Source organism: Chrysemys picta, chromosome 15, assembly GCF_011386835.1.
Source record: "Chrysemys picta bellii isolate R12L10 chromosome 15, ASM1138683v2, whole genome shotgun sequence".
Taxonomy (NCBI): domain Eukaryota; kingdom Metazoa; phylum Chordata; order Testudines; family Emydidae; genus Chrysemys; species Chrysemys picta.
The window spans coordinates 26505968-26521834 of NC_088805.1; the positions used below are offsets into that span (position 1 = coordinate 26505968).

Sequence of the window (15867 nt, forward strand, 5' to 3'; positions counted from 1 at the left end):
CACTCTTGCTGTTAATTTCCCAGCGGCATGGTCGTTAAGTACATGTTCTTTATTTTCTCTAGGATGTTGACATATGTGGACCAACAGTGACATCCTACGTCAGCAATGCTGCGTTGACTCCCTCCTGCATTCAGAAGCATCCAGAGAGATTTCATACGTACGGTATGTTCTGACAGTTCCATTGAATTGCAGTTCTCTTTCTATTAAAAAAAAAAACAAACCACCATTCGTACACTACTGTGGGGAATGGCAACCATCTCTGGGGAACAAGCGGTTAGCCTCAGCTCAGGTTCCTCAGAGGAAGGGCTATACAATGGAAGTTCAAAGAGTGGCTGCTTGGGTAGCCTTTGGGAAGGTCAGACTCCGTGCCTAGGGTCACAGGAGTAGGTTGTCCTGTGCTGAGTTAACTTGTGTGTGTTTTCTGGTTATAATTGTTCTCCTTTTGAAGAAAACTTTTGCTGAGTGAACCTGTGCTTTTGTTTCTGCTCAGTCAACACCCAGAGCTCTCTTAAGTTTGTAAAGTGGGTTCGTTAAAGGGACGCTACCAAATAGGTTACTCCGCAAATTTAGACCTAATATATTTTAAAAAATAACCCTCATACAAATATATTCATTTTTCTTCTTTTTTAAAAAATCAGTGAATGTAAGTATTTTATTTTAAATTTAAACCAGGCAGTGTTTGGAACCTGAATACTGCAATATTGTTTTAGTGCAAGTAATCCAGAAAGCAAGTGCAAGTAATCCAGAAATTGACAGGCTCATGTTCATTTTCCAAGCTGACAGAAATGCAACACCTCCCCCCCCCAACCCCATACAAACAGCACGAATGGTGAGAAGTTGGAATTTTTTTCTGTTTGGATAATTAAAGGTATCAAGAGACGTTTTTGTTTTTTGTAATGACATAGTACATTGTAATTACATTGTGATTTAACCTTGTGATGTGTTCCTTTTAATGTTTATTTTAAATATTTGGTGATTTTCATTAAATGTCCTTCATGTTAGTTTTGCTGTCCTGACTCATATTTCTAAAACTGCTTATGGAACTAGCAAATGAACAGGTGTTCTTCAGCTAATTTACTTGAAAGTAGGTGTGGCCTCAGGATACCCTTTTGACTATTCATGACTGTTGTATTTTCCCACTTCCCTTACCCCATTCTCCCTGAACCCATTAAAATTTGTATCAAAAATGGTTTAACTTTTATCTCCAGTCAAAGTTTCCCTTTGGACTGATGTCTAGGGTGCTGCAATCTTGCATTCTGCTGTTGTAGACTAAAATTCGGGGCTGCTGACCTTCAGTTCAAGAGCAGCTGGAAGCAGGCACAGGATAGACAAGTATAGTTGTGAGAGTACCCAGGCTGAGGAGTACAAGTATCTTTCAGTGATTCTAGATTCACATGCTCAAGGCATTGTAGTTATTCTGAATGTTCACAGTTGCGAGTGAAAGCGTAATCTGGCCTTGAACTAGCACTTGGGTGCCCCAACCAGAAGTCACTGAAGATGAAGGGCCACGTGGTATCCTTAGTATTGTACTGGCATAAAACCCAGGGAGAGGGACAGAGAGCCCAGGAAATGGAGCAGCATTCACCTTGGAGCATCTCCGTCTGATACTCCCCAGAAAGTCTGTGGGGCCAGGTACTGGTATGGTAACTGTTCCTAACCCTGCAGAAGGCTTGAGCCTCTCTGGGACCCAGCTTCTCTCCTGAGAGAGCCATGCTGCCATTGGAGTCTCCCTCCCTACCGCAGCCATGCAGTAGGAAACATGGACGGTCTCTCTGGGAGTAAATACCACTGTTAGCAGCTTAACAGCAGGGTTAATGCTCTTGGCAGCACAAAATTTTCACTCCTATCCACAGGGCCCTGAGAAGAGCCTCCCCTGAGCCTCCTCTGTGTGGTGGAGGCATAGAAGGGCCTCCACTTGCTTGGCGGAAGGGCAGGAACTGGCTCTGCTCTCACTTCCCGTGAGTTTAAAACATTTTATGTCCTAGTTCCTGCTCCTTTGCTCTCCTCTGGGCCGTGTAATGGAGAAGAATGTGACTCTGTAAACTAGTGACAAGCAAAGGAAGGTAAATGCAGTCTCATCCCATTTTCAGGGTTAACTTTGCCCTGTGGACTTAGCCCCATGCTTTTCACTCTCCTGAAGGGATTAATGTATCAAGAGGGCTGAGTGTTTCTCTGTAAAACAGACACAAAATTGGTCGTCAGTTACTCAGAGAGCAAGGAAATGCTACCTTTACACGCAGCAAAATGAAGCCGTGCAGTGCAGGTCGCTAGGAAGCTGAAAGGAGCAATGTCTATGGCTCGGCAGGTTAAGTACATAAGGGAATAAAATTGGCTTTAAAATTTGATGGTGAATGCGGCACTCATGAAAACAAAGTTCTAAATGGCATTGGCCAGAACTAGGAGCAGTTGGATGCAAGCACTGGGTAATTTTCCTACTGTGCTCTACATTGTCCCTGTGCCAGACTTCTGCTGTTCAGTCCCTGAGGGACTTGTGACCAGACTGCCAAACAGAGCAAATAATGTGCGGGGGGAGGAGGAGGAGGAGGAGGAAGCTCCCTTAAGGCTGCTCCTCTGAGGTGCTGAGGGTCTTCCACCCCCACTGCCCTCAGAACCTTACAGGGTCGGCACCTGAGAGAAACCATATCCCACATCCATGGGGGCATTATAATTAAAATACAAGAACTGGGCTTGATTCACAAGGACAGAGCTGGCTCTGTGGATGTACAGGCTGAATGTCCATGTGTGGTGCCTCCAGGACCTGTGATGGGGCTTGAGCCCCTCATAGAGACTGGAAGAAGCCAGCTGGGAGGCAGCACCTGTGCTAGGGGACAGAGGTTGCTGGTACAGAGTGCCTGCTGCACCAGCAGCCTAACCTGTCCCCCTGCTCCCTTGCTCCTACCTGTTCCGAGGGACAGAATTTCCTCATTGCCCTTCCACCCTTCCCTGAGCCTCAGAGGGGAGGAAACGTGAATGTTCCCCTCCCTCATACTCATGTTGGTTAGTCTTTGCCTCTACCTCTGTTGGGTGAGAGGGCAGTTGGGAGCTGGTGCACAGGAAGGGAGTGTGGAGGGGTGACAGACCAGGTGTGGAGGGTTATGTGGAAAGGGGCAGCAAGAGTGAGGTGGTGGTAGGGGGCAGGAAGGGCTAATTGGAGGCAGGGCTGTTGTACTCTGGGGAAGCAGTGCCCCCTCTGGGCAATTCACATGTCTTAAAACAACAATGCATAGAACCACCCTGCAAAGGGAAGTATAAATTACACCTGAATTGACTCCTCCCCATATATCCTGGTTGTGCCCCCTTTTCCAGCCTGCACCGCCTCTTCTTTGGGCTTCACTGTTGCCCTAAGCCCCCAGTAAAGCAGGTGGGCACAGCTGAGTTGGGTTGCCTGAACGAACCCTACAGCAAGCTTTCCCTGTAGAGCCCTGGGCCTCTATGTGGGAGTAAACCAGGGCTGAATCTAACCCTTGGCATGTGCTGTACTAAGCAAGAGTCTTAGAATTATGTGGTCTGAGGAAAGTGGTCTGAGCATCACCCATAGCATGAGAATTGTAGGCCACTTTAGAAGATGACTCTAAAGGCGGATGAACGGATCAATACAACACAATCTATTTTTATGTAGAATCTTTTATATGAAGTATCGCAAGCCATTTTACGAGGAGAGTTAGATCAAGGTGATAACACTTCAGAGAGCTGGGCAACAGCCACTCTCCAAAAGACAGAGAACCGGACTCTGTGTGGAGATGCAGCTCAGCGAGATTGGAGAGAACTGCAATTTAAAAAGCGTTTAAAGGTAGTGCGTGTTAGCACGGCAGCTGTTGAGTTACAGTGGCGGGAGAGGAGAAAGGAGTCGGTAATAGGAGAGACGCGAGTGTGGATAACTTGTGGTAAGGGAAGTGGATTATGAGCAACTTGAATTGGGTATGGTATTAGTTCTCAGCAGAGGTGAGCAATCAGGTACAGGGTGCCTCTCTTTAAAAGACCATGACTTCAGCCTGCACTGATGTTTTTAAATCTCTAGTGGAAATAAGGGTGTGTTTAACTTTTTCCCCCCTTCTCATTGTCGCAGTAAAAGCACTAGGCGTGATGAGCTGTTTGGACACCCAGTGTAACGGGGAGGAAAGAGCTGACGACACTGGTGTGGTTCTAACCACAACATCAACTGACAGTAGTTTCCTGTTACTGGTGTAACTCTCTATAGATGTGAACTTTCTTCATCTGTGTGTGTGTGTGTGTCTCTCTCTCTCTCTCATTTGTTAATTTTTGGCTGAGGTTCTATTGTGAATTTTGTTTAGGGGTGGTTGTATTTTTATTTATTTATTTATTTATTTTTGCACCTTTGTCATACTTGTGTTTGGAGGGTGAGGTAATTATAGAACTCATTACAATCAAACATTTAAGAACATGAAAACAGACGTCTGCATCTCTCTTTTACAGATAACAATAACAAAGCCAACAACCCCCACCCCCCCAAAAGCATATCAGGCCCCAGTTTTGCAATCAGATCTGCACATAGCAAGCCCTACTCATTTCAGTGGGACTCAGTGGTCATAAAGATATACCTGTGGGGATCTGATTACAGGATTGGGGCCTCTGATTCCACCCTTTCCACAGATTCATATCATCCCCTCCTCAATATGTAAAATATCACGGTTGCAAAAACTAGAGCATGCTCTCTTCTGCCGTTCCCATTCCAGCTGCGAAACTTGGCCAGATCCTTCCCTTGTGGTTTGTGATATTGTAAATAAAGGCTGAGGGAGGTTGCATGTTTTCCAGCTCAAGTTATGTTGATTCCAAGGCTGTGGAGTGTGTGTGTGTGTGTGTGTGTGTGTGTGTGTGTGTGTGTGTGGAAATTAAATTGAACTATTCTGGGTTGTTGGGGGAAATATATTATTAATATTATGGGAAAACTATGGAAAAAAGACCATCCCAAATAAGACCATTCCTTTCTGACCAGAGGTTCGTCTAGGGACATGGGGGCAGAAATATTCTAAGCTAGGCACCTAAAGAAAAGTGACTTGATTTTCCAAAGGTGATGAGCACCTGCAGCTCCTGCTGACCTCACTGGCATTTATGGATGCTTCTGAAAAGTAATCCATTTATCCTTAAAAGCATAAGGACATAATTCTGCAAATATTTATGCATGTGAGTAACTCTAACCATGCCCATAGTGGCACTACCACATGAGTAAATTTACTCAAATGCATTAATGTGCACCAGTCAGACCTTTGAATATGGAGTTCTGAAAAATTTTGGTGTTAGATCTTATCAGGTCTGACACATCCTGTGGTCAATTTAGTCCAGTACTCTGCCTTAGGTAGTCAGCAATATCTAATGCTGTAGAGAATGGGGTAGGAGGTGCAGGGGGAATGCATTATATGAGAGCTGTACGATTTAGTGTTTTGAAAACCTATGCTGGTTTTTACTAGTAGATAGAAACTCTCTCGTGCTGAGCCATGATTTATTTGTTTTTGTTATCCAAGTAAATGCCTGTTTCATCCATCTGCCTGGTTTTTGTCTCCCCCTTCTGTGTCGGTGTTTGAGACTTTCTGGTAATGAGTATTCACAGGAGAATATTGTTGGTGTTTAAACTACCGTTTCATGTTGTTAGTTTTGATATTTATATTTAATCCTGTTAGGATTTACTAAGAGACAAGGGATCACAGCAAGGCTATTGGGCTTTATTACTGCCTGATATGCAGAGTGTGATGTTTATGTTGGCTACTGCATTGCAAGTTTCTCTGTGTTGGTCCCAGGATATGAAAGAGGCAAGGTAGGTCGTCAGGTAATATCTTTTTTGAGACCAGCTTCTGGTGACAGAAGGTACACACTTTTGAGCTACACAGAACTCTTCTTTTCCACCAACAGAAGTTGATCCAATAAAATAATATTACTTCACTTACCTCATCTCTTTAGAGTAACCAACAATTACTGGGAATTCTTTGTGTCAGTATTTGTTGTTGGTGGTGCTTTTTCTTGACATTTGCAGTTTTCTTTAAAGACCTTTTCCTGGTAAAGATTTTCTTGGTACTTTTCTTTATCAAAACAGGATATAAAGTGTGAATGCCGCTTGTCACTTTAATCTTGCATTGTAGCTCAGTGCTAAAGAAGTCAAATTTGACATAAAATTTATATAGCTCTAAATGCATAGCAGGAAATAGAATTGGTGAAAATACATTCTACATATAGATGTTAATTTGTCTCTGCAGGATAGGTTTTAGATACATTCACTTAACCTGATTTTGTTCTTAGTGGGCACATAATTCATGGACATAAAAATAATGGCCCAGTTTTATCCCTGCTGTAACTCCATTGACGTCATTGAAGTTACAGCAGGGATGATTTGGCCCAGTTTCTTTAAAAGTAAGACCTGATGAGCAAACCTTTAAGGAAAAGACCTAGAGAGAATTGTTTCTCTTGGATACGATAAAAGGGATCTAATTTTCTATTAAATTCTATAGGACCAGTTTGGTTCCATCCCTATGAAATTAGATAGGACCCTTTCATAAGGAAAGAGTGTAACATGCACTTGCAGTCTGGAGGGTACATTGTCACAAGTGGCACCAGGGAAAGGTTAATCGGTTCAGAGTATATCCATTTTAAAGGGACAAATTTAGAACTAGTCACGTACATGGAAGTCAGCTGGGTTGTATCCTCTACAACAGATTTACATTTTGCATGCTGAAAGACCCAATAGAGCAATCTACTCTGATATCCCTCCTTCTTAAGAAACGACATTCTGAGACATGTAATCTTGAACTAGGTTTTAGAGAAGTGACTGTGTCTATTATTGAGATGCCAAGTTTTCCTTTTCCTCACTGCCTTCTAGAACTGTTGTGGCTGAAGTATACCAGGTTAGAAACCAAAGACACAATAGCTTCCACCTGCCCTGTTTGCAGAATTTTGTCCTGCTGTGGAAATGAGAAGGCATAGGCAATACTGAAGGCAAAAAACAATACTGACCACTACAGAAAGGTAAATAACAGTTGTCTTAAATCTCCCCGTCTCCCCAACCAAAAATAAAAACCCAGCAAAACAACCTCCTGTATTTGCAGGCTTAGCACAAATTGAAAACTCGGACAGGTACTGTGGACATTTAAGAAGTGCTGGTCATTAGTGTCTCCCAGCTCCTTTTGTGGGTGTTGTAGATACCCAGCACTTCTGAAAATTGTGCCATTGATTCATAAAGTGATTATTTTGGTTCAGAGCCTATTGGCAATATTTGGAAGAAGAAATCGTTAGAAAAAATGAGGCTTGTTGTAACTGATTGAAATTTCAGAGTACTGGTTCAGTTCAGCTCTTGAAATGCTGATTTTTGTTGTATAGGGTAGCTGTGTAATTGGGAACTCATTAAGCTATGGGTTCTTGGCACTTTAGATGGCAACAGCTATATCTGGTCAAGATCTAGTTAGCAACTTCTTTTTTTAAATCATTCTTGACCTCTTGCATTTCAAGGTGAGTACTGCTGGACATGCAAATAATTCTCCATGATGAGGAAAATGCTTTTCACATTTTTGGTGAAATAATTCTCTGAGCATGCAAAGCAACTGGCTTGCAAAAGAAATACCTTGCTGATTTAGGGGGCAGTGTTTCCTTGTGCGCATGTGAGTGCATGCACTGTAAGGGAATTCAAGTGGGCAGGCTTTTGCTAGAGCACTACAGAAAGTGCCATTTACTAGTATAAACAGTGAAAAAACTGCCAGAAGCTGGAACTGGCCACTGTTAGAAGAGAGGATATACTTGGCTAGATGGACCGCTGGTCTGACCCAGCATGGCTGTTATAACGTTCTTATGGTCTGTTTTCTCTCCCCACCCCCTTTTAATTTTCATACTTATTTTGTTAGCTTCCTTAACTCCAAATGGAAAATGTGTACTCCTTTATGGTGGGAGGGAGCTCTTAGTGGGGGTGATAGGTTCTAGAACCTAATCTTGAGCGTTTCTACTGCTCTAATCTCTACTCCTGTGCATGGGCTCACTAGCTCCAGTGGGACCATGAATTGGAGCGTAAGGATAGAGAAGGCATTTAGTTTGCAGACTTTTTTCATGTCCATTTTGTATATGAAAATACCCCCCCCCTTTTTTTTTTCTAGCTTGAGGAAGGCGGGGGGTTGGGGCGCCATCTGGTACAGCGAAGAGCTGACCCTCTCCTTTTCTAGCCCCTTATATCTCCTATAATGGGGGACGTTGGGGTCCCAGCAACCAGATGGCTGGGGCCAGGCTGGGGATTTGTGGAAATTATTAGGGGACAGGAGATGACCTGTACTGTACAATTTGTTGCTGGGTACTCCCAGATATGTTAAGAGAATAAAGTTGCGGCAAGTAAACCACATCCATTGCCTCCTGTCTTTCTTCTGGGGTGGCTGGAGATGTTATGTGGCAAAGAATTAGACAAAGGACAACATTTTCAAAAGTGTCTTAAGAGCCTTAAGTCACTTTTGAAAAATTTGCCCTTGTCTATTTCCAAAAAAAAGAGGATGCTTAAAGTGCCCATAAATTCTTTAGCTGTAGCATTCACTGTGGTCCTGTTCGCAATGAATTTATAGGCCTTGTGGACAGAGAGCCCCCTGATGTAACACTTTTGACCACAGAGAAGTTAAAACAGATCTGAATTTTGCTCAGTAGGTTTGTCACATCATGTCCATGTGAAATGGTGCATTAATTAAAATCATAGCAGATTCACAAGTAGATAGAGTAAGAGTTATAAGTATTGGATTACTATTGAAGAAAATAGAATGGCACTGGTAGAATGCTGCTGTGATACATTTAGTGAAACATTAATAAGACTTTGGGTTTTTTTGGTTTATAAATACACCTCTACCCCGATATAACGCTGTCCTCGGGAGCCAAAAAATCTTACCGTGTTATATCGAACTTGCTTTGATCTGCCGGAGTGCGCAACCCCGCCCCCCCGGAGCACTGCTTTACCGCATTATATCCGAATTTGTGTTATATCAGATCGTGTTATATTGGGGTAGAGGTGTAGTGGCCAAAGTACTGTCCTTCAGCTGGTACCTGCCCTCTCTCAGAATATTCCCAACTCCAAGCATTGAAAAATCGCAAGTCTGGCCCCAAAAGATTATGAGAATTTTAAAAAGAGTAAATAATTTTTTTAATTTGCCTTTTTGGTTTGAGTTTTTAGGTATCTCATTTTTTTTCAAGGTTTTCTCACCAATCATGAGGACAAGAAACAACATTTTAAAATGAAAGCTGAGATTGATGTGCAGTGTAATCACATGACTCCAGAAGCTAAGCCTCTTAAGAAAAATGCCAGATGTTACAAGACTTCTGATAAAATTGTGAGAGTTGCCAACAGAGCTCAGGCATTGATTGTAAGATCTCTCTCACAGCCCTTTAACGACTTTTTGCACTGAGATCTTCCCTCAGATGTATTTTCAACCCCTTCCCCTTTAATCACGGCTGTTTCCCCCCACCTGTGGAGGCAGACTCATGTGGCATTTCTCTTGAATCCCCAGCCCATTTTTACATCCCTACTCTTGACTTATCTGCCATCTTGAATCAATGATCAACCCCTCCCCCCCTTTCCTTGGATTCAAGTAGGAGTTAGAATTTGGCAGAGGGGTCTGGAGGCATGAGATAGATGTATTGTTTTATTCGATGGGGGCAGGGTTGGGGGGACATCTATACTTCCTGGTAATCAGGGTGGTGTTTTTGTTTTGTGCATGTCTCTGTCTTTAACAAATTCAGTTGTTTTTGTTTGTTTTTGGGTGGGCTGAGTCATCGGGATGCGGCATCCTCACTTTGTGGGCAGTTGAGGCAACTTTAAAATTGACCGTACACCAGCCATTTTACTTCGAATACAGAGCCCAGTGCTGTAAGTTGCTGATGGCCGCTGGCTCCCACTCAAGTCCATAGGAATAAAGGGCACTACCACCTCACATGACTAAACTCCTGATAGCATGAGTTGTGTTGGGACAAAATGAACAGACTGTTAATCCAGCGTTCTGATTGGACCGGAGGGGCCACCTGTAGTAAAATGAACACTGAAGTGCTTGTGCTCTTTGTGCTGTCTTTAGCAGTTTTAATTCAAGGACAAAGACCTGTTCTCCAAACAGGATGCCAGGAAGTTCAGAAGGTGGGAAAGCAGGAAGAACTAGTATGATCCAGGGTTACCGCAGGCTGCATACAATCCTGGTTTAGATTTATGCTCGCTTTGTGTTGGTGGGATCTGTACTTCATTTCCTGGCGTACTCAGTGCGTTACCCATTGTCTCGCTAGACGGCTGCACTTAACCCTAGGTCGTCACCATGGGTCTGAGTAGAAATAAAGACTAAGATGAAAAGCTTTTGTCTGGATCGAGACTTGTCCCAAGTTCTGAGGTGTCTGGACCCAGGGTTTTGGTTTGGCCCCATCTCTGACTCTTATTGTACTGAGGATTATAAAAACAGGACCTTTACAGTTGGCATTAGACATACATCTGCTTCCCTAAACATCTAGAAACACACTTTTAGCAAATATGTGATCATTGCAAAATGAGGATGTTGTTTGGGCATGTGTCAGAAAAATTTATATAATTTAGGGAACTTATTTCACTTGATTGTGTTCTCGGAATCATTCCCTGTTTATAAACGGAAAAAAAAAAATCCTCCATGCCTATTTCCATAAGAGGTTCCTACCTCTATCTCAATATTAATTAAATTATACCAATGAAAAAACATACCAGCTAGTATAAGCTGCAGTGCTTGGGACCCTTGCTGTAGAATGTAGCAATACATCTTTTTTCATATTTTTTTAAAGTAGTCATATTCTAAGAGAAACCAGTCTCACACATTTTTGCCAAACCTGCAGCCAACAGTGGCCTCAAGTCATGGGATGCCCCATCTCACCAGGGACATGTTGAAAAGCCAGCATGACGATTTCTGCTCTCTTGCCACTTGACTTGGGGTTGAGTGGGTTCATGCCAAGTGAGAGCCGTGTAGGGGATTGGGGTATCTGCCCCATAGGCCAGCCTCTCATAATTGCCCCCTCCTTCTGTTCAATGGAAAGCATCCAGCCAATAACCCTATATGTCCCTCCACAAATAACCACATCAGTTCTGGACATGCTACCTATTGACTTCCCTCATCTGTGAAACATCTCCCCACACCCTCCCTCTGATACAGAAGAGGGAATTGAGGCAGGTGAGTGGAAACATACAGCACACTGACTATTTGATTCTGCAGCTTTGGATTGAAAGGAACGGCTCTGCAGAAGCCTGCCAAATTTTCTTGAACCAGCCCTGATCCTAACATCTGTTGCATACAAATACAAAATCCTACTGAGGAAGACTTGTTGAGAGCTAAGCTAAATCAAATGGTACTTTTGCCAATTAAGTTGACTTATACCTTCTATAAATAAGTCTTTACAAAAAAATATGTACTTTATTGTAGTGCATAGAAGCTTTCAGATGGATTAATTTCTTCTTTGAGTGATGGTCCCTATCTATATTCCATACGTGGGAGATGCATGCACACCATGTGTCTGGGTCTGGAATTTCTTTCAAGCAGTGTCCATTGGCCCATGCATGCACCGTAGCTCTTCTCATGTGCCAAACCAAAGGTATAAAAGGCGATGCAGGCCAATACCTCTCCATTTCCTTCTCACTGTCGCATGGTCTGAGTTTGATTCTTCAATGTACTCAGTTCCTTTTTGCTACGTCATTCCTTTAAGAAATATATATAGCTTAGTTTATAGTAGTTTTTATAGTATAGCATAGACAGATAGATAGCTTTTCCCCCCAGGAAGTCTGGGATTATGCCCAGAGACCTAGGGTTCAAAAACTGTGTTTCCTGGCCTTGCTCCTTTTCTGTTAGTGACAAACATCAACACTGCCTCTACTTCTTCAGAGGCTTATGTTTCCTCCAAGTGCAGCATCTGCCAGTCTTTCACTCTCCCCAGAACTTGTGAGGGTCAGGAACTGAGACTCAGAAAACACCTCTTGGAGAAGTCAGTGAAGCCCCAATCAAATGCAGTCTAGGAACCACTTTCCCCCTCCCCTCATACATGGCCTCAACAAGCAGGCAGCGCTCCTCCGAGCATGAGCTTGGGAATGGAGGCTGTTTGCTAAGTCTACAGAGAAGGCTTCACAGGAGAGTAAGGACACTCTCATAGACATAAGGACAAGTCATCTATGTCTAAGACTGTCCCAAAGAGAAGAGATCCCTCCCCAACCTCGCCATAGTCAGGAGAGCCAGTGTGTTCGGGTGCTAAGATCTTAGGCCCGACTAAATCTTCTCAACAAGAGAAGGTGGTGTGGAAGGGTACAGATCTGACAGTTCCAGCACTGGCTCTGGTGGTAAAGACATGGGATAGACAGCTCCTGGTGCTTCCATCTACTTTGGAACTGAGGTGGTACCAGTTAATGACGCAGTCCCAGAGGGAGCAGACTGCCATGGTGACCAGACAGACTCTGGCTCCATCAATAGACCCTCCTCATACTCCAGGATGGTCAGAGACATACATCTCCCTGGAAGACATATATGCTGCCCCTACCTGCATTACCCACTCCGATTGGGCCCACCATATACTACCTTTCTATAAGGAAAAGGTCTTGCTATGTCTCCACCCCAGATTCATACCCAAGGCAGTTTCTGAGTTTCACGAGTCAGATCATCCACTTATCTGTATTTTTTCCCTAAATCACATGCCTTGGAAGAGGAGAGACGACTGCATTCTCTGAACATTCGGAGGGGTTTGGCCTTTTATTTGCAATGAGCAAAGGACAGTAGAAAGACACCTAAATATTTGTTTCCATAGCAGAGTGATCAAGAGGTCAACCTATATAGTGCAGAGACTTTCAAAATGGATCTTGGGTTGTATTATCCTTTGTTACCACCTAGTTCCCCACCCCTCTTCTCCCCAGAAAGAGCAAAGGCTCATTTCACCAGGGGGCAAACTACTTCATCTGGATCTCTGAGAGACGTACCTACAGTAGAGATATGTAGGGCAGCCACTTGTAGCTCTTTGCATACTTTCACGGGACAGTACGCCCTGGTACCATCATCAGCTGTTGATACGGCTGTGGGGACAGCAGTACTATGATCAGCCATTACTTCTGCGTCCTTGCACCACCTGTTTGACTACTGCTTGTTAATCTCTCACGCGTGGAATACACCTAAGGACCATCACTCGAAGAAGAAATGAAGGTTACTTACTGTATCTAGAGGTCCTTTAAGATGTATGGTTCCTATCTGTATTCCACTACCTGCTCTCCATCCCCTCTGCTGCAGGTTCATTACACTGCAGTAAGAATGGGAAACTGGAGAGGCGTCAGCCTGCACCACCCTTTATGCCCTTGGTTAGAAGCATGGGAGAGCGATGGCGCATGTGTGGGCCAATGGACACTGTTTGCAAGAATTCTGGACTGAAGCAGATAGTGTGCATGTGTATCCTATGTGGAATACAGAGAGAGACCATGCATCTCAAAGAAGCTGCAGTTACAGATGAGTAACCTCCATATCCTGAGTGACCCATTAGTGTAGCCTCTAATGACTTTAAAGATCTGTTGTTAATTTAATTCCTTCACTTCCATTAAAATTGTCTGCTGTTTTCACTCCAGTCCAGCTTACATAGACACGCACTTAAAGTGGGGTGAGGAGAGGGAAGAGATACAAAAATGTCTGTATCCACTTACATACCAAAGATTCTGAGAAAGAAACATATTACCCAGCTCTACCATAGCAACTGAAAACTTGATATCAAAGTACAAGCAGATTCATCAAGTGAGGTAAGATGGCATCTTGTTCAGACAACATTTTGATGTTCATTTCATAATGTGGCAGAAGGGGAAGAAATATCTACACAATGTATAGGCAAAGCATATGCTTTCAGCGAATACTTTTTCTAAATAGCCCCTTATAGTTCACTGAAATTGCCAATGTTGGGTGTATGATCACATCTCCTCTACTCACGTAGTAACGGTGTGTTGTCCAGCCTTGGTGACTCTCTGTTAAGTGCTAAAATGTTACCATTTTGAGTGTTGTTATGGTCTCCTGGTACTGCCTGTTTAAAGATAAGGTTACAGAAGAGTTTTTATTATAACTTTATAAACATGGCTGAAGTTTGAAACTTGGCAGGGGCAGAGTCTTCATTATGATCTAGTACAAATATTCCAGCATCATGGTCCACAGAGCAGTTGCCAGTGGTTTGCAGAAGGCTGGCTGGTCACATGCTGCTGTCTCCAACTTGTTTTTAGTTGCAAAACTGCATTAAAAGAAAAATACATAGGTTATATGTTGTGTTGTATGCTAAGAGCTGCATTGCTCGTGCTCGCTCTCTCTCTACTTGGGATATGAGAGAGATTCATTTGATCTAAGGCAACTGTTAGTACTGTAATACTAAGGTTTCTCCCCCCACCCTATCCTCTTCCCCTTTTTCTAAAAACATTTCTATTTGATAGGTTGGGAGAAAATAACTAGTTCTAGAAATATTGCTTTGTTACTTGAAAATAATCTTACTGATTTTAAATGTATAAAATATTACAACTGTCCAGTTAAAATGAATGGGTTTTTTATTAATGTTGTGTTTTGTTGGTATAATTTAATTAATATGGAAATAGTAAAAGTCCTATGGAAATAAAATGACACTGACGTTAATGCCAGATAAATAAATCATGTTTAGTGCTATTACAATGAATACAAAATTATTTTTTTAATTCTTAATGGACTATTGGAACAATAAATGTAGATCTAAAGAGACATGCTTATATGCTCTTGCTCTAAGCTTATGTTTATGGGTGTATAATTAAATGTTAGGTAATAACATGTTAGTCATTGATCTTGGCTAATAACTAGATTTCGGCTATAGCTGAGAGTTCCAAAATGTCTTTACTATAACAACTTATCTCCACAGCCAGGTCTAGAGTTTTTAAAGCACCTGCATGTACCTGGTGCTGTCTCTGTGTAGTTTAATTAAATCCTAAAATAGCCCTGTAAATAGTATCATCCCTGTCTTATGGATGGGCATTGAGCAAGTGGAGTATTCTTTCAGTCTCCAGCCTCAGACATTGGCCAAGTTGGTAAGAGAGTCTTGGCTAAAGATGGATGAGGAAGAGTAAGGTGTGTACAGCTTCCTAATTCACTGTTTGCATTGTAAATCCTATTTTGTGAGTAATCCGTTTCCACTGGTGGGAATCATATACTATGCAGATAACTCATTAACTCAGAGAGCTTTATTTCATATTAAAAAGGTGTCAGTGGTTTTTACAGCTCTGTTACAGTATTTTATATGATTAAATTGTAGTTTTGAACTAAGTATTTTTGGCATATAATTTTCAATAGTACTTGTAGTTTCAAGGATCAGAAATCCAGTTTCTAGCAGTAATGAAACGCTTCTTAATATGCTCCTCTCGTATGTGCCTTTGTTTAAATTATTAAATCATTGTGGTTGTGACTATGATAATGCTGTCGTTTCATATCTTAGAAAAGGAAAAAATAATTTTATTTGGGCAGAATAATGCAATTGGAACACACATGCCTCTGGGTTCTTTGAGTTAAAGGCTAAAATGGTGCTGGTAGTTGACAGAGATGCACAGTCCTGTTCTTTGATGATAATCTGCATAAATTCCACCACCATATAGTGGCAGCATATTGGTTTTCCTCAAATTACTCATGAGTAAACACTAATATTTTTATGATGTGAATTCACTGGAACAATGCAGGATAAAAAACGTGCTTGTTAGGGGAGACAGTATTTCTAGCGTTTAGATCTGGGGTTTTGGAGTGAGTAGTAGACCTGGGCTCTGTTATGGGAACTACCACTGACTTGCTATGTGACTGTGGGCAAGTTGCTTAACCTCCTTGTGCCTCAGTAGATCACTTGTAGAATGAGTGTCAATATCTATTTAAGAGGTACTTTTTGTAAAGCACTTTGAGA

The 15867-nt window shown here is 42.4% G+C and overlaps 1 protein-coding gene across 12 annotated transcripts in view; it reads left to right on the forward strand.

Moving 5' to 3' along the window:
* Positions 1 to 15867, forward strand: part of PITPNM2 (phosphatidylinositol transfer protein membrane associated 2) — a 200216-nt gene that overhangs the window by 22015 nt on the left and 162334 nt on the right. For all 12 annotated transcript variants that reach the window (XM_065568711.1, XM_008163521.4, XM_065568715.1 and 9 more), the window contains exon 2: positions 63 to 162. The gene's annotated coding sequence lies outside the window, so the exon portion shown is untranslated. The remainder of the gene's footprint in view (positions 1 to 62; positions 163 to 15867) is intronic.